This window comes from Delphinapterus leucas, chromosome 3, assembly GCF_059928025.1.
Source record: "Delphinapterus leucas isolate spDelLeu-1000000601 "Yukka" chromosome 3, BTC_Dleu_Yukka2, whole genome shotgun sequence".
Taxonomy (NCBI): Eukaryota; Metazoa; Chordata; class Mammalia; order Artiodactyla; family Monodontidae; genus Delphinapterus; species Delphinapterus leucas.
Window position 1 is genome coordinate 35,966,427 of NC_143131.1, and position 24,070 is coordinate 35,990,496.

Genomic DNA, 24,070 nt, shown 5'->3' on the forward strand with positions numbered 1-24,070 from the left:
ATATATGTTTGTATAGCGACTGAAATGATCCAGTAGTGGCAGGAAAGAGAGGGGGTAAATTTGAGATCAAACGTAGATTTGAATGAATGGGATCCAGACCATGAGTAGAGAAGCTAGACTTAGGTAGGATCAGGTCATGACTTCTTCTTACCTAAAGAAAATACAGAATATGCAGAAATAGATGCAGGGGGGTGATGGGTTAATTGTGGGAAACTGAGAAAGTTCTTATCTGTTTGCATCTATTTTTTTCCTGTAAAATAAGAGGTGAGGTCATAAGTTTAGAGTGAGGTGGGAGGGATATATTGATTTGAGAAGCAGAAGAGTGTGAAGTTATTATCTCAGAGAATAGGAAAATGAATTTACTAGGTATATGCAGTCAGATTACTAGGGATATGCAGTAAGATTACTAAGGATGTGCAGTAAGATTCATGGTCAAAAATGTCTAGTTAATGGAGCCATCCAGGCTGTGTACCCTTTCTTCAAAAATATTTAGCCACTGAAGTTTTCTGGGATTGGAAAATGTAGAAAGATGAGTTTAACTGAGTTGGAGTTTCTTCCAAGTAAGCAGAACAAGAAAGAGTAAGATGAGAATTAAGGACATTTTCAAGAGTGAAACTCTAATGCTAGACCCAAGGAATTTGAACTGATGCAAAGAGAAATGAGGACATGAGGGGTGACAGTTCTGCAGCCTTCCTTTCTAGCAACTTTCAAGGTGATACCTTTATATCTCCTTGACCAATTTTTTTTTCCTGAGAAAAGCCCAGAGCAGGTCATGGCAGGAGTGTGTTTAGGGCTAATTCTGTACTGAGACAGCCCTGTTCCTCCTTCTTCTCATCTTCCTCCTCCTCCACATGGCAACAGAGGAGTATAGTCAGAGTTGTGTATTGAAATAGGTTCCCATTTGCCCATGAAGGCCCCTTCAAGTACATCTTCCTCTTCACCAGCCAACAAGACAGAGGGGACCTCCAGGGAAGCCTACAAGGCAACTAAGATTGTCATTCATTCATCAGAGTCCACTTACCTTCATGAAGAACAATTCTCCAAGTGAATCAAGGAACACAACCATCATTTATAATGTTGACCAAGGATAAACATGGCTGCTTCATAAAAATTAATTCACAAGAAGAATTCTTCTATGTGAAACGTAACATTAGCTGACATTTAAGATAGAGTGGTGTAAGAGTTGTCCACTCCCAGGATCTATAATGAAATATAGGAACATAACAAGAGCACATCTAACAAATCAATGGACCATCCATTTCAGTACCTGATCTCCAGAGGTGACTAATCCTGGCAGCTTCTCAAGCATGTTTAACTGTCTCCTTCTGACCCATTTTCCTCTCTTAATAGAGCATAATAAAAGCATATGGTGCTGTAGAAAGCTTCTGGTTGCCGAATTTCATTTGAACCATGGTAATTTTCTCTCTCACTTTCCCCTGCCTTCTAGAATATATGATTTTTATAATTTTCTGGTCCCCAATCTTCTGAGACTGATCCTAACCCTACACAGAGAAAGAGAACTAAGAGAATCTATAAGCTTCTTGAGGATAACAAATTCCATGATTGTACCTAGAAGTTCCTTGAGTGCCCATGGGTAATGGTTATGGATAAACCTCATCGGTGGTAATAGGTAAAATTTCCAGATTAACAGAGCTGACCCCTTTAACCAACAATAGTTAAAATGTGTGCATATGTGTGTATGAGATTTAACCTTCTCTTGAAGGCTCAGAACACATCAATTACTCTATTAATGTGCTTTAAAGCAATGAAGGTGTTAATAACTACCTTAGGTCTATCAGATTATTTGGCTCTATTTACATTGTCCCAGGCTGTTCACTGGGAACAGTATGGACCCCAGCTTCTGTTCCTACTCTGGGCCTGTCTGGAGGAATGATTAATTAGGTAGCACCAGAGGTCTACTTAATGGAAATATCAAGAAGCTTCTTGGAAAAGCAGTTATCTTAAGAGAAAGTTGATACACCTATGGGCATGCACACACACACACGCACATGCACATGTGCATGCAGAGAGTGAATGAACATTGAGAATGATGCAGAGTACAGAATAAAACCTATTGTCCTCTGTCCGGCCCTCATACCTGAGTCCTAGGGCAAGGTGGCAACACCAAAAGAATCAACATAAATTCAAAGAGCTCTTTTGTTGGCATCCACACAAAAAGCAAAAGGACTGAAAGGATCTGGCAGTGTTGGCACTCATGGCTTAAGCAGTGACAGCGTAAGCAGTAGAACTGGCATCAGCACCTTCCACAATGGGGGAAACCCAGTTCTGAGAGCCTTTGACCATAGTGGAATCCAAGGCCCTTGTTACTCATTAACATCCTCAGTGTTGGGCCTCTGCAGACTTAGCACAAGCCCTGGTGGGTCTGCCAGCAGCAGTGGTGTTTTGGGTATAAAACTATGGAAGTACAGTTCCTCTACATGTCAAAGCAGCAAACATGACAACTTCCCATAGGTTCCCCCAAAACAGGAAAGAAGGAAAATTGCTGATACTATGTGTGTTAGCCCACAAAATCGGTTCATAAAACATATTTAAGAATTTTTCCAGAGATTTCTGGAACTATTTGGGGTTTTTAAATTATTTTATTTATTTATTTATTTATTTATTTATTTATGGCCACGTTGCGTCTTCATTGCTGCTCATTGGCTTTCTCTAGTTGCGGTGAGAGGGTCTGCTCTTTATTGCGGTGCGTGGGTTTCTCATTGCAGTGGCTTTTCTTGCTGTGGAGCACAGGCTCTAGGCACAAGGACTTCAGTCATTGTGGTGTGCGGGCTCATTAGTCGTTCTAAAGAGCAGTCGTTCTAAAGAGTGGCCCACGGGCTTAGTTGCTCCGCGGCATGTGGGATCTTCCCGGACCAGTGTTCAAACCCGTATCCCCTGCATTGGCAGGCTGATTCTTAACCGCTGCGCCATCAGGGAAGCCCTCTAGAACTATTTGGAAGTCCATGAAGGAGGTACTTGAGAGCGGTCAAAACTGACAATGAACATGACTCCGATTTTACTTTGGGGCTGATAGAGTTTAGGGACCATTACATTTTGTGTCCCTGTATCCTCATTTATTAGTCTTTCCTCATAAATATTTCCTATTTTTATTGCTGATGTATGTCACTCAACAGTTTTACTCCTCCTCTTTGTAACTTATTCTTTCTATTTTCATTAGGTAGGGTTGGAATTAAATAGGATACAAGAAACTAAGTAATGATATGAGAAATCTTCATATGAGTAAAGTGTGTGAGCCTTAACATATAAACGTATCTATTTTAACAACTTGAAGGTTCTTTTTAAAATTTTAACTCTTTTAGCACACTGATTATGCTAAAATAACTAAAATTCAAGCAAGTGAGTTATAACCACATTTATGCATGTTTCTATTCCATATAAACCGTGATTTAAATAAATGAGGTATGGTTTGCAAATACGAAGATTGATCTTCTTTCCATCAAAACTCAAGTTACTGTTGACCTTTGTGTCTGAGATCTTTCTGATGCTGATTATTACTACAGTTTGCAGTTATGATGCCACTATTACTTCAGAGCAATATTGAAAAGTTTTAGTTTATAGATAAGGTGAACAAATCTGTGACCTATAAATATAACAAAAGTAGCTGGTCCTGTAACACGCACAAAAAAGTGGGATTAAATGGACAAGAAACCAATATGGAGTGTCTCCTAAATTGTCATTAGTGACCAGTAGCATCACCAGATGGTCTGATTTTAAGTGCTGTTGACGGCTGGTATCAATGAGCATCAGGACTTTAAGGAAATGAGGGGGAAGATTTTACATTTATCACAGTGACCTAATTTGAACACTTAGGTAGCAATTAAATCACTTTTATTGTGATTTTATTGAACTGTAATGTCAGTTATCAGAAATGTTCCCAACCTGGGCCATTAGCCTTGAGTCAGATATGGGGGCTCTGGATCTAAGCCTGATTGTAAATTTTAACACTCACAGATAGACTGCATGGTCCATTAGAAAGAACTTAGTCAAAGATGTATATTTAAATTTGGTTCTGCCACTTACATAAAGGTTCCTCTTAGAGATACCCTAAGCAGTGTTTCTCAAACTAAATGGGTATATAAATCACCCGGGGACCTTGTTAAAATGCAGACTGTGATTAAATCGGCCTGAGGGCTGGGGTCCAAGACGCTGCATTTCTATCAAGCACCCATGTATGCTGATGCCGCTGGTCCCTGGATCAACGTTGAGTAGCAAGGCCTGAGGACACTATTGATAGAACGTGTGAAAAGCATGTGTGTTCATGAGAAAACACTCTGTAAATTGTAAAATGACGGAAGTGTCATTTTATATTGATTAGTAATAGTTGGTGATTCCGTTCAATTCATCAAGAAAGAGCCCCAGTACGATAAATTATGTTCCAGATATTCAATTTTTTTCTTTTTAGCAAAATCAAAAACAAAACTGGGAATTGGAAAGGCAACACAAGAAAGATAGTCATTCTAAACAATTTTGTTGTTTTTTGATTGCTTTGAAAAATTAACTTCCATATCACTATCAGAACTAAAATGATGAAAAAGAATGCCCTGTGTTTTAAAAGAAACTTGTACAATTAGACCCAGTCCCAGATTTGCTCTGTAGATTGTCTCATCCTAATCAAAATAGAAATAGTAAATTATAAGGAAAAGGAAGATAGTTGGCTCCAGGAACAACAAGAAGAGATCACTGTGAGGGAAGAAATTTAAAACTAATAAAAGCCAACACAAGAACACAGAAACCGGAGCTATATAAACATCTAGTTTCCCTAAGTAAGACGGTTCTTTTTCATTGGTGTTAGCATTTTCTGGAAGAGTGTACAAAATCTACAAGAACAGTGATCGATTTCTAAAGCATTTCTGTGTCCCTTATCTAAAGTACAATTAACAATTCCTGTTCAAGTTTTGATTTGAAAACTGGCAAGGGAGAGACCAAAGAAAGGCATATCACTTCCAGATTGGTAGGTGGCAAGTTTAATAAGCAGGGAACTTACCTAAGAAGCTTGTTTTAAGGCAGCTGCAAGATGACTGGATCTCCGCACCTACCCGCCAGAATCTTAAAAGTTTATATAGAGGCCTTAAAGAGGTTCAGCCACTTACACTGTCCAGATGGTCTCAGTAACACATTGCTCTCTCAAGGCTGCATCCTTGAAAATGGTTCCCACTGTGTGAACAGTGGGCAGAAAGTACATTCCAAAGACAGGGGATGGGGTAAGCAAACTCTGCCCGGGTCCAGCTCGAAGGCCAACTGGTGGTCAACTCAGTAATCAACTCTGACACCAAGGAAACATACACTCTTTCTGAGATTCTAGTCCCACAACATTTTAGCCAATCTTTCATTATTACATGGTCAATTTACTGTATTATGTGAAGAAGACTTTCATCACATATCAGAAAATGCATAACGGACCCCTCCCATGGAGTAAAAACCCTTCCTGATCTTTTAGATTTTGGACAGAATGACTCCCTGTCATAGATCCAGATCACCAACAAATTACAAGCAATAGCTTGCTTGCTCCCATGATGGATCTTTTTACAATGGTTCTGGCAGCACTCTGATTATAGAGTTAGAACTCGGCTTCAAAGATGCCAGAAATTCATCAGACCTCACCTGAATTTGATACTTTGTCTCCCTGCTTCCATCCCTGTTTATCCTCTCTCAACTGTTTGTGGTGACAGGACACATTATTCATAAACCAAAATGCCAGGATATTGTTAAGCAAACATGTATGAATGAAAACTTAGCTTGGTGTCATCAGAGATAGGAAGAAAAGACAAATGAGACCGAAATCCGAATAACTGTCAGTGTGTTACAACACTACCATTCCTTTGAAAAATAAAGTGAAAGTAAAACTACTAATACCGATTACTAATTTAATTCCTTAGGCCAGTCAATACCAAATCATGAGGCCATTTCAATGCAAAACAGCCACTGAGAAATTTGGTTATGAAAGCAATCAAGATGCAGACACTTGAGAAACATTTAAAGATGCCAGAACTGCACACCTGGTGGGGAATATCACACACCTGCAGATTGTTCTTTGCACTAGCTCTGGGTGATCCAGATCAGCTGCCCCAGGTGGATGGCTTCATAATTAGACAGCTCTTCTCTCTCCAGTTGCTCCACCTAAGAAAACCTGAAGCTTTGAGGATGACCGAGCAGCCGTTCCCTTCTACAGAAAAACACTTGTGTGGTACATCAGGAGTGGTTTTAAATGGTGGAGATAATTACTTAATTCAAGCTGTAGCAACTGGCCAAGTAAACAAGCAGCAGCCAGGAAGCTATTAGCATGATTTTAAGGCAATTATTCCATTAGTGTTTAATAGTCTCCAATTAGTCTTCCCTGACTATCGAAGTTTGAACGTCTTTTTTCCTCCAAAAATTCTCACAAGTTGAGTAATGCGGAAAGGTACCAAGCCCATTTTTAAACCTGGATTTATATGTGCGGATCTGCCAAATGTACATTACAGAATCATGGAGAAATTCAGGCGTGTAGATTGGTGAAATAGGGGTTTATTTTTTCTCAGAAGTATTGAGGGTGAGAATGGAAGGCTTTGCAGGGGATCCACTTTGAGTATAAAACTAAGAGGAGTTGGGAAAGCAGTGGAAATTCCCACTGCATCCAATGCCATCATCAGTATGTCTCTGCTGTAGGACTATCAGAATATCAAAGCCTCTGACCTCAGGTTTTCACTTTGTCCTGTGGAAAGAAAATTCATCCTGTTCCTGCTAATGCCTATTCCCTTGTCCTCTCACCCTGATTAGTACTTGTTGTTGCTGAATCATCCAGATACAAACCCCAAAGCATTTCCCTCCAAAATTCCTAGGAGATTTTTTCCTAAGGACCATTTTAAGGGTTATATCACTGAACTGATTGTAGGTCATTTCCCTTCACTGAGGTGCAATTTTCACATCTGTGAAATGGAGTTAATACTTATCAGCATCGACTGCTTCACAAGGTTTGGGGAAGGATTATGTGATCTGGGTTACATACTAGGGCTTTGAAAAGTGAAGTATTATAAAAAAGTAAGTTAGGTTCAGACATAGTATCATACCATCCCTCAGAACTTGCAGTGTGAACTTGCGCTTTTAACCTCCCTGTGTCTCTGGAAAGTCACCTATCAGGAGGCTGGCAACAGAGTCCTTGCCCTTCTTACCTTTTATGTGAACACAAATTCTCAGGTGAGACCATGTAAAAGTAACCTTCTAAAAACCAAAAAATAAAAAGGAAGGAAGGAAAGAAGATAGGAATGCCTGTGGAAGTGAGAGTGGAATTTTCCCAACAAAGTTCTGTGCTTTCTATGGTCTCCTTCAAAAGAGCGATCCCCAGGCTCACCCAGGGAGCAGGGTAAGTGCAGAGTGGAGAAGCTGTCTTGTTCTTGTCCTTGGAGACACCTGGGCTCTTGGGAAACTACCTCTTGAAGAAGGACAAAAGTAGATGAACCCTCCCCTTCCAGGGTTGGCTCTCAGAGTGTAGCCTGTGCCTATAATAACCACCAAACATCCACTTGATGAACGACCATTGATTTGAGTTACTGATCAATTCCAGGGCTACTGGTTAGAGACTCTTGGGATTTTCAAGAAAACCCATCTTTTCCTCTTTTTTTTTTTAAGTATGATTTCCCCCAGTGGCTGAGAGGGGGCGCCGGATAGGGCAGATCTAGAGAAGGCAGGCCAGAAGGTTGAACCTGATAACACGGCACAGCTTGGGGCAGGGTATTTTGCCCTCTAAGCTGAGTCCTGGAAGGGTCAGGCACCTGCACCCTCAGCCCAAGCGAAAAGTCAACGAAGTATGGCTGTGTCCCCAGCTGCCACCGTGGTACACCGTCCTGAAACGACCCTCCCTCCTGCACATCCGAACTAGGGTCTGCTGCGCTGCCGTCCCAAAAACCTGCCTCGTCCTCTGGTCCCAGTCGTGCGCGCTATGCTGAAGCCTCTGGATGCCTCCAGTCTCTTCCTCGCTTTGCCCAGGCTTCCGTCCTGCTAGCCTGTCCGGACACCGCCGCAATCATCTTTTCCCTAAGATTTGCCTATTAATCCCACCCCTCCACCGCAGCTCACGCAGGTTCCCCTGCCCAGCTTCTGTCCCGAACAACAAATGCACGGTCCACGAGGGTTTGCTTTCCTGACCCGCGCGCTGTAGGCTGCTAACAGCCCTTGGACCAAAATCCAGACGGCGGCCACCCGGCCAGGCCCTCTATGTCCACGCAGATCAGGAAACTGCTCCCTCCTCTCCTCTCCCCCTTCAGCTCCCGGTCAAGGGCAGCGATCACGCCGCCGCCGCGGGTCCCTGAACTTTCATCACTCTTCGGGAAGCGCTTTGTCTCTTTAAAGGAGACTAGGGACGAATATTAATGACTCGGGTAAGGTTCTAACAGAGAAATCCACCAGATCCGCTTGATTCCGTGACAGGGATGGAGTGGGAGGTCCACGGGCCGGAGCCGAGCCCTTAGGACAGCAGCTCGCTCTCGCCGGTCACTATCACCCCACAGCCCCAGAAATCGCCCCCAGCCCCAAGTCTTCGGGGAAAACGTGGCAGGGGGGCACGAGGGGCCGTCCTGGAGCCAAGCCTTTCCCCTGCCCCAGCCCTCTCACACAACCTGCTTCAAAAACCCATGGGAAATCAGTCACCTTGACTCCCCGCGCCGCGGTCCCCAGACGTTTGGAAAACGCCAGGAGCCCGGAGGCTCCCAGGTACGCACTCTCCTGGCCGAGACCCACCCCTGGAGACGAGTTTCCCTCCCGCGGGCATCGTGGCAAGTTACCACTTCGTGGCAGATAAAGCAGGGCGGGGCAGGTGGAGCGGACGCCGAGCGCCCCGTCGGCAGCCTCAGCGCGCCTACCTGGGATGGCTAAATTGGTGAGGGGGATGCTGTGGATGCTCTCGGGCAGAGTGGCCATCCAGTCGGCGAATTTCAGCTCGTTCTTCCCTTGAGACGAGGCCATCGTGCGGTCGCTGTGCCGCGCGCTGGTCCTCACGCTCCTCGGGCAGGCTGGCAGGCTGCTGCCGCTAATCGAATGTTTGCTCCAGCCCCGCTAGAGTTTACACTCCGCTGCGCGCCACACCCACAGGATGGCGCAGACACATGCTAATTTTAATAATTATTCAAAACACCCCATGCTCCCTTAGTGCCTCCGCCAGACTCCGCTGGAGCTTTTGTTCCTGACGTCCGCGCTCAGCTTTCTCCTCTCTCCCCGCCCTCCCCGACTCCCTCCTCCTGTCTTATCCCTCCTATGCGTCTCTGTCTTTTCTCGCCATTTCTGCAGCGTTCCTTGGCTTCTTACTGTATATTTTTTTCCTTTTTCTTTTTTTAACTTGGGTCACACAGCTGCTTTGCCCATGACCTTGCACGGTCCTCTGATGAGACTTCCTAGCCCTGCTTGTATAAAAGACAATCTTGTGGCTGACCCTAAAATCCTAGTAGACTTTGGGATGCTATCACCTCCTGGGGAGCTGACTCTCATACTGGCTTTCAGGACTTTCCATTCTTACAGAAGAGCTTTTCTTTTTGTAAGCTACAACAGGTTATTTTCTTTCCTCAGTCGGGACCTAGAGCCCTGCTTATAACAAAATGGTGGTCTTTCTTCACCACTTTGCCTCATTTTTGGAGAAGTTGACAAGTGTGCTGTCAGCAAAGAACAGTAAGTTCCAGGTGGTTCCTACTTAATCCCTGGCACCCTGTTCTAGACATTTCAAGGTAAGGAAGCACATCAACCCCTTCATTTCCCTGATTATGAGAACTGTATGCTATATCTATGGAGAAAGCTGTTTATGTCCTCTCTGTGTCATTTTCGTGGCACCCAGGACAAGGCTGAAGCCTGATGCCAGAAGAAAATCACCACATTTCCCAGTGACATGTTGTAATTATTGCCAGTAGCATTTGGTGGAATTTACTTGGCAGCATTCAAAATGATCTATGTGATTGTCTGAATTTTCATTCCTTGGCAGACTAGAGAGGTGTGCCTCTCTCAAGAGAAATCACTTGTCGAGCCTCCAAAGAACTGTCTTGGTCCACCTGCTCTCAGATGAGAAAGAGGAGAAAAATCAAATCTCACAAATGTGATGAGTCCAGGGATGGCCTGAATAGGAATGATAAGCAACGGACTGAAAATGTGCAGGGTCTTTGCAGCCCAGTGAATGTAGATGCAATAAAGGTGCCTCTGTTCTTTGCGCCAGTGATGTAAAATCCTTTTCCTAAAGTAAATGCTGTTAAGTTGGGAAAATGAAACCCAAGGTAGGAGAGAGAGCTGTAAAATATGGGGATTTTTTTTTCAATTCAGTAAACCATATAGCATTTTTTAAAAACAACCACAGCTAAAGCCTGCTTATTGTACAAGGATGCAGAACTCAAAGAATATTCACTCCAAATAGGGAGCACTGTGGGAAAGGTGGAGAGAGGAGAGAGAATACCTTATCCATGTGATCAAACTTTCTGTTCTCCCATAGAATCAATTCATAATTGCAAAAGAGCATGGTAGGGTTATATTTAAGAATGAGAAAGGATGTACTGGGATTTTTTTTCCCAAGGTAAATCTTAATATTCCTGTTAGCACAGTAGAACTCACATATCCTTTTTTTTTTTTTGTAGTACGCGGGCCTCTCACTGCCGTGGCCTCTCCCGTTGCGGAGCACAGGCTCCGGACGCGCAGGCCCAGCGGCCACGGCTCACAGGCCCAGCTGCTCCGCGGCACGCGGGATCCTCCCGGACCGGGGCACGAACCCGTATCCACTGCATCGGCAGGCGGACTCCCAACCACTGCGCCACCAGGGAAGCCCCACATATCCTTTTGATTAGGGTGAGAATTCAGCTCACTATAGGATTGTTGGTCAAGAGACCTACAAACCACCCTCTGGCTAATGCTGGTGCTCTGTGGGCATCATTGCAGGGCAATGAGGAGAGCTCAGATCTGGGAATTGGCTGCTCTGTCTCTGAGTCATTTAGGCAAGTCTTCTAGTCTCTGTCAGCCCTGGTTGTCTCCATCTTAAAATGGTGAGAGTAACTCAGAGATTTGTGGTGAAGCTTCCGGAAAAGAGTGTAATGAAAGAGCTTTGTTATCAGCACAGCATCAGACAAAATGTGAGACCTATGTTTATTAAGATAACAATGTGTATTATCTCTCTTTGTCACTTCTATCTTTATAAAATATTCATTTTCAAGAGGATGAAATAATTATTGAATCTTGGGATTTTGTTTTTTAGTAAGATGCACTTTAAAAACATGCCCTGTTCAATTGTGTTGAACCTATGTGTCCCTGAAAGTTTACAAAGCATTTTTAAAAAATGAAACCACCTTAAATGTTGAGGAAATATGCCTCTCTAAAGAATAGTACACTTTATCTTTTGGTAAACCAGCAAACAATCCCTCCCCTGTTTTATCTGCTTTGAACTTCAGATTTTTTACTGTATTGGTTTTTCATGAAACTTTACATTTCTCTGCATGCGAGCCACTAAAAAGGACGGTGCTGAAAGTGGATAGTTTATGAATTTCTTTCCCAGAATTATAATCAATATTTTAGGCAATTTATGACCCGGTTTCCCCATCTTTCTATTATAGCTTGGTCACCATTTACTAAATGATATTAGAAAAATCATATAATTTCTCTGGGCTTTAGTTTGCCCACTGTATTAGTCAGGGTCTCCCAGAGACACAGAAATATGGATATAAATATAGACATATAGAGAGATTTATTTTAAGAAATTGGCTCATATAATCATGAGAGCAGGCAAATCTGAAAGGCAGGCCAGCAGGCTGGGAACCCAGGTAGGATTTCTGTGTTGCAGCCTTGAAACAAAATTCTTCTTCGGGAAACCTCAGTCTCTGCTCTTAAGACCTTCAACTGATTGGATGAGACCCACCCACATTATAGAAAGTAATATCTGCTTTATTCAAAGTCACATAATTACATATGCTAATCACATCCACAAACACCCTCACAGCAACATCTAGACTAGTGTTTGACAAAACTATTGGGTATCATAGCCTAGCCAAGTTGACACATAAAATTAACCATCACACTATTATTCTACCTTTCTGTTTCCTTTATGATTATTTCTTAACATATAGCTGCTGGCAATAGCAGGAGGAGGAATGAAAATATTTAGTTGTTTTACTCTATTCAGAGAATTCAAGGTATGGATCAACATTTTTATCATTACAACAGAGATGAAAAAATACTAATGATTTTTAATTGTGCTGTTGAGAAAAACTTAAAAAAACTTATCCTTAAAAAAAATTTTAAGCATAAATGGAAAGAGGAGAAGGACTTATTGCAGTGGTTTCCTGCTCCTATTAAAACTTACTCATGTAATCCTCAGCTCTCGATGAAAATGACACTATACACAGTTTATAAACATTCTACTCATTTGGAACATTTCCTTACTTCATATCCTCCTCCACTCAAAAATACATGGCTCTTTACTACATGTTTTCTTTCATTAGTTCATAATATTTCTCAATTGTTGGAGATATATACTTTTATTTTTTATATATTTTTTATTTTTTCAATTAAATTGATGTTGAATTATGTTCCGAAAAACAAGGATTCTTATATTATAGCTCAGAAAACTTTAGAACACATTTCAGCTGAATAATATTTTTAAAGAGGAGCTCTGTTTAAAACAACTCAGCCAAATCATTAAAAAACATGGTGTTCATAAATATGTATTATAGTCAAACTTAAAGAAAACGCATACAAAAGGGGAATAAAGAATCTTTGTAAAAACTAACTACTAATAATCAATGCTTTCTGATCATTCTCTGCAACCTCTACCCAGATCTTACATCATAAGATGGAATTATTGTATTTTAAGCATATAAAAATGCTTTTTACACTTAAATTCAAAGTAGAAAAAAGTGACAACTTCCACTTCCCTCCACCATTTTAACCCTGCAGAGTTTTTGGTTGTACCCCTCTCTCTTCCTCTACATCTACATCTTATATACAAGTCCAAACTAAGCTAATTAATACTCACTAAATACAATCTAGTGGTCGGAATCATAAGCTATGGAATCTGAAGGCCTGGATTCAAATTCAGGTTTCCCCAGTTAACTATTATGTGTTTTTTGATTTCCTTAACTGAAGCATGAAGAATGATTATTCCCTCCTGAGGGTTAGGAAAACCGAAGGTGCTATGAAGCTTAAGTCAAGTGAGACTTTAAAGTTTATTGAACAGAATGGAAGCTCTATAAACTATAGTTCATCCTTATGCTTCTTGCAACCACCAGGCCTTGCTCATGCTATTAACTCCACATGGAATATACTTTCATGCTTTCACCTGTAAAAATCCTTTCCATTCTAATTCATCTTTGCAACTTCTGTCACTATTCATAAGCAGAAGTAATTTTTCCTTTTTCTGAACACCCATTACAGTTTGTTTATAGCTGTCTTGTAGTGTGTTTCTAATTCCCTAGTTAGCCTTAAAGCATTATGTGGACAGTGATGGTGATATTTGATACCCAGTCATGCCTCTCACAGTGCCTAAGACATAATAAGGACTCATTATTATCATTCATTTACTTATTTCATAAGTATTTATTGAGTGTCTATTATGTGCTCTGTCCTAGAGAGGGAAGATAGAGCACAAGTCCCTGAACTCACTGAGTTTATGTTTCAGGCAGAAAGTGGCAAATGATAGCTTAATGTCTGAATAAATAAATGACTTGGCTGTATCTCTCACCTCAATGTCAAAAGCCCTCCTTTAGCATGCTTGATTTTTAGTACTTCACTATGTAGCAAACAACTTATAACTTAATTTTGAAAATATATTTTGAAAGAAAAATTGTTTTAGAATTGTTTTGCCTGTCTATACTGGCTCTTCTAATTCTTTCCATCCTATTGCTATTTTGGTAAAGTCAGTGATCACACTTGGAAATAACATGGTGTACTCTTCCAGATTTCCAGAGGTCATCACTAGCAAACTGTTTGATTTCTCAGAGCATGAGGATTCCTGTGGGTGGAGGTTAGCCAGGGAAGGAAGAAGGAAAATGTTTTAGGTTTACTTGTAGAATCAGAAAAATCCTGGAACTATTCTACTTCTCATTGCTAAAAAAATTATGACCAGGGCTTCCCTGGTGGCGCAGTGGTTGAGAGTCCGCCTGCCGATGCAGGGGACATAGGTTCATGCCCCGGTCTGGGAGGATCCCATGTGCCGCTGAGCGGCTGGGCCCGTGGGCCATGGCCGCTGGGGCTGCGCGTCCGGAGCCTATGCTCTGCAGCGAGAGAGGCCACAACAGTTAGAGGCCCGCGTACAGCAAAAAAAAAAAACAAAAAAAAAACAAAAAAAACCTCTGACCATAATTATACCAGTGCTCATTATTCACAATGGCAAAAAGGTGGAAACAACCCAAATATCTATTGACAGAAAAATGGATAAATATAATGTGGTATAATCATACAATGGAATATTATTCAGCCTTAAAAAGGAAGGAAATTCTGATAACTGCTACAACATGGATAAACTCTGAAAACATTGTGCTAAATGAAATGAGCCAGACATAAAAGGACAAATATTCTATGATTCCACTTATGTAAAGTACCTAAAATAATCAAATTCGTAAGGACAGAAAATAGAACAGTGTTATGAAGGGTTGGGAGAGTGAAGAATGACATTTTAATTGATGCAGAGTTTCAGTTTAGGATCATAAAAATTCTGGAGATGGATAGATAGTGGTAGTAGTTGTACAATAATGTAAACATTATTCAGTGTCACTGAACTGTACACTTAAAAATAAGATGGTAAATTTTATGTTATGTGTATTTTGTCACAATTTTAAAAACTAATGACTCAATTGGACAGAAGAATCATACTTGTTTTATCAATTATAAGGCTCCCATTGTAACCCTTTAGTACTAGTTTATCCTCCAGCCAGTGATCGCCAGAAACACACCTGAAATTATACAAATTGGATTTATCACTTTTTGTAGCAAAAGAGAATGCAAATCATGGGAACCCTGGGCCATATCAGTAAGAAGATGTTAGCAAGACATTATTATAGGATTTGCCCTTATGTTTTGTGATTTGGGGAGGATTTAAGGAAGTGGGGCTTTGCTCTGATTTGGATGCTGTTAGGAAGTGGTATAAGGGGTAATTCAATGAATATCTTCATAAATCTTATCTAGAAGGAGGAGAGACTATACTAACGCTAGAGCTATAAGAAGTAAAGAAGCAGGAGTCACTCATTAGAGTGGGGTATATAAGATCATTTTTGTGGCATGGACAATACTGATGTTTTGTCCATTTTCAGCCATGATTACAGAGGGCTTATGTTGTTTTTTGTTGTTGTTGCTCAAGGTCTTGGGGTGACCTTGTATAATGTTGATGTTCCATGTGTTTATGTTCAACAGATGAACACCAAGGCCTGGCTGATAATACCAGAAATCCTAGATGTCAGGGGCTATTTTTCTCTTTCCCACCAATAAGTAGAAGGACACAGCCCAACCTAAGTTTTCTGGAGCTCCAAGAGTCCTAGCCTTGTAGACCTTTGCAAATGATAAATGTCATTGGCAACTTTGATATGTACACCCCATCAATAAGATTTTCACTTACATTTTATGGCATGAACAGATTGGCGCAATAAAGCAAATGATACACCTGCATGTGCCACCTCATGAGTGTTCATGCACAGTTATGCCCTGAAAAACCATTTGTGTCCTGCCATTCTCAAATACTTCCCAAGGTACACAGAAACAATGATAATCCTTGTTGCAGAATAACTCACTCAATTTGCATTTCTTTTCAGTCTCTTCTTGCAAACCCCAAAGGCAATCATCTGTAACTAGGGCTGTCTGACAGGCAAAGATAATGCTGTGGTACACCACTAACACCTTAGAGAAAGAGATTCTGAGAAGAAAAGTCAAATAATGAGCTCTCAGTCTAGCCGTAGCCCTAGAACTGCAGATCAGCTGTGGAAGATAGTGTCAGAAATCTGGACACAGTGTGTGAGGCAGGACAAATATCTGACTGTTCAGGGAGCTTTGAGCAATGCTCAGCACAGAAAAACAAAGAATTAGATACAATGACTATTTGTGCTTATTCATCTTTCTGACTACCATTCTAGCATCATTTAAGACTACACCTTTGTCCAAATCCTGCATTTGTCTTAGTCAATGCATAAATTTAGGGGATCCTGCATCTAAGCCATAAACTACATTCGCTCAGAGTAGCTGTCCGTAACTTTAGTGCTGAACATGAACAGATGCATCATTTGCTCTGAGTGTATGTTTATGATGGCTAGCTGTTGTAAACCTGTGACTATACTGTTCTGGTGGTAAATAACAAACATTTTTTGGTAGTTTACAGCCACAGCTATCTTCTCACTTGGTTTCTTTTAAAACATTTCATCATAAAAAATTTCACACACTTGCAAAATTGGAGAGAACAATTAATAAACCTTCACATACTCATCCCTCAGACTCAATAATTATCTGCTAATGGACAGCTTTTATTTTTACACACTGCTCCTTCAAATTGAATGATTTTAAGTAAATTCCATATGTGATAATATTTAATCCATAATATTTTGATATGTTATTATCTAATATAGTCAATCAACCACTCAATTCAGATTTTAAAAGTCACCAATTAATGAACGAATTAACTGAGATTTTTCTCAACTCACTGATTAGTAGCCTAGATACAATATAAATTGGATGCTTTAAATTCTGTTATTTAACTCAAGTTGTATGTAGGGAAATATATATATGTATTTGTTTATACAACTTGTAGGGAAATTGTAAAAAGTAAAATTAAAACTTTACAAACATAGACTACCTTAAGTTAAAGGTAACCACACCCTCTGGTTGTATAATTACTATGTGAATACACTGTTGAAGAGAGAATTAATTTCCTTGAAACTATATGTGCTGTAATCACTGCATTTATTCTTTATAGTCTAAAGACTTTATCTTTTTAAATGATTGAAGTTTGTGTATTTTTTTATCAAAATGTTAGTCTTTTATTTTGAAAAAGCTAAAGAAAATGCATATATCTCTAATAAAAAAGTCAAGCCTAAGACCTAGGCCTCATTTTGTCCACTACACACAAAGTAACCCAAATGACTACTAAATTATTTTATTATGTACCACATTTATATAAGACATATTTTTTTACCTTCCCATAGAGGCAATACAATAATATAATTTCGGGGGTTCCCTGGTGGCGCAGTGGTTGAGAGTCCGCCTGCTGATGCAGGGGACACGGGTTCATGCCCCTGACCTGGAAGATCCCACATGCCGCGGGGCGGCTGGGCCCGTGAGCCATGGCCACTGAGCCTGTGCTCCGCAACGGGAGAGGCCACAACAGTGAGGCCCGCGTACCGCAAAAAAAAAAAAAAAAAAATAATAATAATAATAATAATATAATTTCATTTAATTATTACATATAGTTTGAAAATACCATTTGACAAAAATACTAAGAACACTTTCAGATGTCTCTGCAAATACATATAAAGACTTTTACAGCTACTATTGAGAAATAACATAATTCTAAGATATAAGAACTCTTTCTATTTAATAATTATCTAATATTTGCACTGAGTGCTAAATGGCTATGTATGGAGTCAGAGTATCTTTGAAAGCTTATATACAGAGCTTGTAAATAAACATGACTTTACAAGCACTGGAGAAAGTGTTACAAAATTTACACTACATAAAATAAGGACAAATTATCATTAATACAAAATGGCTAAGGAGCAGCCTTCCTGGCCCAGCAAAGACAATTGTGGACCTGGAAGAGATGAATGCCAAAATCTATAATAAGTCACATAACAACTGATAAAAATTTCTGGAAGGAGACTGCAAATGCCTAAATGCCTTATTTCCCAGGCTGAGTGATTCTAATTTGTAAAGCACATGGAAGAGAATAGGAGCTAAAGAAATATAATCCAAGAGGACACCCACACATAAATATCACTGGGGAATGAGAAATTATAGTGCTACCTTCCTAAAATAGAAAAATTAGTAAGCATGCAGCCTCCAAATTAATGGACTTGGCAGAAAACCTATGTGGTCAGGACACTGAAAAATGGCCCAGTTCTCAAAGTAAATAATACTGGTTTGCAGACACAAAGAGTCACAAGACTAATTTTGATTTTGTGTGGAAATTCAAAAATGCAATATTAAAAGTTATGGCTCCATTGTATATTCTTTTTTTTTTTTAAGATGTTGGGGGTAGGAGTTTAGTAATTTATTTATTTATTTTTGCTCTGTTGGGTCTTCATTTCTGTGCGAGGGCTTTCTCTAGTTGTGGCAAGCGGGGGCCACTCTTCATCGCGGTGCGCGGGCCTCTCACTATCGCAGCCTCTCTTGTTGCGGAGCACAGGCTCCAGACGTGCAGGCTCAGTAGTTGTGGCTCACGGGCCTAGTTGCTCTGCGGCATGTGGGATCCTCCCAGACCAGGGCTCGAGCCCGTGTCCCCTGCATTAGCAGGTAGCTTCTCAACCACTGCGCCACCAGGGAAGCCCTCCATTGTATATTCCTGCCTCCTTTGTCAAAGATTAATTGACCGGTGCTGTGTGGGTTCTCTATTCTGTTCCACCGATAAATTTAAAACCTCTCTCCTTTGAGCCAGAATCAAACCAGTGACCCAAGGATGGCCACAGACAGGCATCTACAGTCCTTCGCTTTACCAGCTGAGCTACCAAAGGGAACACACATTTGATTGAATATATAATGAATATACTATAGAGAAAAGACAGTCTCTTCAGCAAGTTGTACTGGGAAAGCAGGACAGCCATATGTAAATCAATGAAGTTAGAACACTCCCTCACACCATATACAAAAAATAAACTCAAAATGGCTTAAAGACTTAAATATAAGACATGGCACCATAAAACTCTTAGAAGAGAACATAGGTGAAACATTCTCTGAAATCATAGCAATGTTTTCTTAGGTCAGTCTCTGAAGACAATTGAAATAAAAACAAAAATAAACAAATGGGACCTAATCAAGCTTATAAGCTTTTGCACAGCAAAGGAAATCATAAATGAAACGAACAGACAACCTAGGGACTGGAAGAAAATATTTGCAAACAATGTGACCGACAAGGAATTAATTTTCAAAATATAAAAACAGCTATAGGGCTTCCATGGTGGCGCAGTGGTTGACAGTCCGTCTGCCGATGCAGGGGACGCGGGTTCGTGCCCCGGTCCGGTAAGATCCCACATGCCGCGGAGCGGCTGGGCCTGTGAGCCATGGCCGCTGAGCCTGCGCATCCAGAGCCTGTGCTCCGCAACGGGAGAAGCCACAACAGTGAGAGGCCCGCATACCGCAAAAAAAAAAAAACAAAAAAAAAACAGCTATACAACTCAATAACAAAATAACTAACTAACTAAATAACCCAATAAAAAATGGGCAGAAGACCTAAATAGACATTTCTACAAAGAAGACATACAGATGGCCAAAAGGCACATGAAAATATGCTGAACATCGTTAATTATTAGAGAAATATAAATAAAGACTACAATGAGGTATCACCTCACACCAGTCAGAATGGCCATCATCAAAAAGTCTACAAATAATAAATGCTGAAGAGGGTGTAGAGAAAAGGGAACCCTCCTGTATTGTTGGTGGGAATGTAAATTGGCACAGCTACCGTGGAAAACAGTATGGATGTTCCTTAAAAAACTAAAAATAGAGTTACCACACTCCTGGGCATATATCTGGAAAAAACTCTAATTCAAAAAGATACATGCGCCTCAGTGTTCATAGCAGCACTATTTACAATAGCCAAGACATGGAAGCAACCTAAATGTCCATCAACAGATGAATGGATAAAGAAGATGTTGTACTCATATACAATGGAATATCACTCATTCATAAAAAAGAAAGAATGCCATTTGCAGCAACGTGGGTGGACCTAGAGATTATCATACAAGTGAAGTAAGTCAGACAGAGAAACACAAATATCATATGATATCACTTATATGTGGAATCTAAAAAATGATACAAATGAACTTATTTACAAAACAGAAACAGACTCATAGACATAGAAAACAAATGTATGGTTACCTAAGAGGAAAGAAAGATGGAGGAAGGATAAATTAGGAGTTTGGGATTATCAGATGTAAACTACTATATATAAAATAAACAACAAGGTTTTACTGTATAGCACAGGGAAGTATATTCAGTATCTTGTAATAAACTATAATGGAAAAAAGTATGAAAAAGAGTATATATACAACTGAATCACTTTGCTGTATACCAGAAACTAACACAACATTGTAAATCAACTATACTTCAATAAAAATAAATAAATAAAGTTATGGCTAAGTAATGTGGCCACCTGCAGGCTGTTAAGGAAGAATGTCCCAGTATGCGCTGGCTAATAACAGGGAAGTAAGTTACTTTCTAGTTAAAATTATTTATAGCACAGAAATTATTATCCAGCATAATCTTATACTCTTTGTAGTTATAAAACTTAAATTCTTCATACATGACAATTGTTTGTATAATTTTCCATAAGATATTACTCATTATTCCTCATTATTAAATTGATTAGTGAGATTAAAAAGAATACATCCATTATGATTATTCATGCCTTTCTTATTTTGTTTCACCAATATTTTAAAAAGCTGAGATGTGGCTCCTGGCTTATGCCTAAGAAACCCAGGATTTGGAAAATTCAGCATTTGAAAAGAATGGGTTTGAACTGACTAAAGTTTATTACAATGGCTCTAAAGGGGATTGGGAGGCCTTCACCTAGTTAAAAATGATTTTAAAATAAACTATACAAAATAGCTGTTGGAAACGATAGTAAGGTAATATGAAATAAACACATTTTCACCTGTAATGTATTTAGTGGTTTGATTTGATGGTAGGACATTTGCTGAAGTTAATAGTTATAGGAGTAATTGAAATATAAACAATTTAAAAATTATGCAGACAGATGCCACGTGAAGCAAATATTGGCAGGTCAGCTAATTGGTCACATGGAAAAATGGTTTCAGACTAACAAAGGATGATTTTAAGTATCCGTCACTGATAAGTATTAACCATTTGAAGATTAGGCTATAGACAAGTCTGTATAATCTATTCTGCAAGCAATGAACAAAGAAGGAGAAGAAAAGCAGAAACCATCATGGGCTGAAAGTAGGGAAAGCTAAGAAGAGAAACAAAAACAAAAGTTAGATGAAATTTGGAAATTATCCAGTTAATACAATTACTGTAGAAAATTTGACTGATTAATTTGGATGAAGATACCAAAATTGGCACATCTAGACTCTTGTTTATTTGACAATACTAATTAGCTTGTTCCTCTTCACTTCACTTTCTATTGCGTAGTTGTGCCTAAAGCTACCCTCTAATACAACACCAGATGAAAACGGGGTGATTTATTCAATTATTCAGATGTTTTGTCTATATTAGTGAGGTTTGATTTTTTTCTTTTTTCATTTAACTATTTTTGCAGTGTATATCATTTCAATAGAAATTACACCCAAGTGGTAGATTTTTGTTTAATCCCCAGGGACATAAGCCAGGCCAAAAGATAATGAAAAATAACATTTAAAAAATAATTTAAAAATTTTTAAAAATAGTGTTGGAAAATACATCTTCATCTGACAATGATTAAAAGAGAAATTAGGGATTCCCTGGTGGTGCAGTAGTTCGTGCCCCGGTACGGGAGGATCCCACATGCCGCGGAGCGGCTGGGCCCGTGAGCCATGGCCGCTGAGCCTGCGCGTCCGGAGCCTGTGCTCCGCAACGAGGCCCACGTACCGAAAAAAAAAAAGAAAAATTAATAAGCCACATTTCTCTCAGTGACTCAGACTCCCTACCATCTATTCCCTGAAAATCACTCCCAGAGAAGAGGGCAGGCACAGTAATAATATTAGGTACAGTTGCTGGGTCGTTAGTACATACTGTAGGCACAGGGATAAGCAACACATTATGTATATGATTCTATTAGATCCTCACATGAGGATTAAGATGCATTAACCCATTAATGCCCAAGGACCCCTCTTTAGGTTTGAACTTTCAGTTGAGTCATCAGAGAAATGCAAAGGTTCCAATGAATAAATATATATCCATTCAAACTGATTTGTCATTTGGCTCACTGTAGCCATATTCTACGTCTTTCTTCTGCTGATGTACTAAGTATCCTCAGATCTTCTCTCCACAACCATAGCCTTTTTATATCCCTTAATATATGTTATTCCAATAATTCCACTTTTCCCATGCTCACTGTCCTGTGACATTAAGGTGAAGGACTTATTGGAGTCTGGGCCCAGCACAAAGGTTGCCAGTTAGACCTTTGCCCATAAATTTGAATCATGAATCTGGTTTATAAAGTTAAATTTAATTTCTAATGGGTTTTGCTCTTCTGTCATTTGATTCCTCCTTTTAATCCAGATATCTTTAAGTTTGATATTATTCCTCCAGAATTTAAACTCCAAGGACAATTCTTGTTCTTACTTCTATATTTTCAAGTTAAAATTACTATTTTTTCATAGAATTTCTCTTTTCTAACTAGCATATATTTGAATCTCTTATATTGCACAATAATTCAGACTGTTAAAATAATTTCTATGGTGGGTCAACGTATTGGACAATGGCATAACTAATTTTATCATAAGAGCCCATTAAGTTCTCAGTAAACAAGCCTTTCTCAGGGTAAGGAGAGCTCTCTGTTAACCCTGAGGCTCTGTGCTTTAAGAAGGAGGGTACAGCAGAAGGATGGGCAATGACTCACTCAGCAGCCAGTAGGAAAGAATCTATACATCTGAACCTCTATTACAGTCCCTGGGCTTCTTACTACTAGCGCTAGACATCAGATTGGAATGCAAGAATATTATCCACCTTCTACACCACACACACACACACACGCACACACAAACACACACATCACTTCAGTTTTTCCTTCCAGGAAATATTTTTCCCTTTAAACTCCATTGTTCATGTAACCCATCTTTAGATATATGGTAACTTTCAGTGTGACTTGCTGTAGGTTGCAAACTCCTTCTACCCAACCCCCAAGGTGTTGTCTTTTTATTGCATGTACACTTGATTGTTTTGACTTCTGGTAGACTGATATCACATCACCTCCTCCCAGTGTCTTGATGACCTTAAAGAGCTCTACAGACCACTGAGGGTGAGCAAGGGGGTGGGGAAGAAGGGGATTGTGGTCAGGATCTGGACATTTGTAAAATAATTATATTAAGTCCATTAAGAGAAGTGCACTCCTAAACAAACATCATTCCTATCTGATGAATAACCTCTTCAAAGACTGGGTGTGGAGGTTTAGAAGGGGCTCTGGGTTGCTAATTAATGTCAGAGTATAAAAAGCAGACTTAAACAGGATTAAGATCACATTTCCATGATTGAAACATTACTATTTTATGTCGAGTGCATTTACTCTCTGGCAAGAGTGTAATCGAAAGGATATTCAAACATGTAACAAATGAGGTCATAAATTGTGAGTGTGGTTTTACTATAGCACACACATCTAGAAATTCAGATGGATTGCTTCTGTTGGCAGCTTATTTGAAGACTGTAAGGTTTTATGACATAAATCTCCCCCTCTCTCTCTCATACACGTGTGCACACGCACACATGTGCCTATGAAATTTTATTAAGATCTTCACTGAGATGGACTATTAAACTACTGGTATTAAACATTACATAGTTGAGAGTCCGCCTGCCGATGCAGGGGACGTGGGTTCGTGCCCCGGTCCGGGAAGATCCCACATGCCGTGGAGCGGCTGGGCCCGTGAGCCATGGCCGCTGAGCCTGCGCGTCCGGTGCCCGTGCTCCGCAACGGGAGAGGCCACAGTGGTGAGAGGCCCGTGTACTGAAAAAAAAAAAAAAAAAACAAAACATAAATATTGAATTAAATCTGGCCAAACTAAACCATTTTTTGCATATTTTTAACTTTAAGATGGATTAAGATTTTCGAGTAAGCCAGTATCTTATTCCTTTAAATGATTTTTCTGTTTCCAAAAAAAAAAAATCAAAACCAGTGTGAATGTCTTTTGGGTTTTTGTTGCTTCACATTAAGAAGAAAAATTTAACCTTATAATCCTGTGAAATGATTTTGTTGGGAAGATAGATTTTTCTTTCCATA

The 24,070-nt window shown here is 39.8% G+C and overlaps 1 long non-coding RNA gene across 1 annotated transcript in view; it reads right to left on the reverse strand.

Moving 5' to 3' along the window:
• Positions 1 to 17,392: 17,392 nt before the first annotated feature.
• The window catches only part of LOC149749539 (uncharacterized), a 33,935-nt gene continuing 27,257 nt past the window's right edge, over positions 17,393 to 24,070 (reverse strand). The window contains exon 3 of the long non-coding RNA XR_016392635.1: positions 17,393 to 23,797. This is a non-coding gene — a long non-coding RNA (uncharacterized LOC149749539). The remainder of the gene's footprint in view (positions 23,798 to 24,070) is intronic.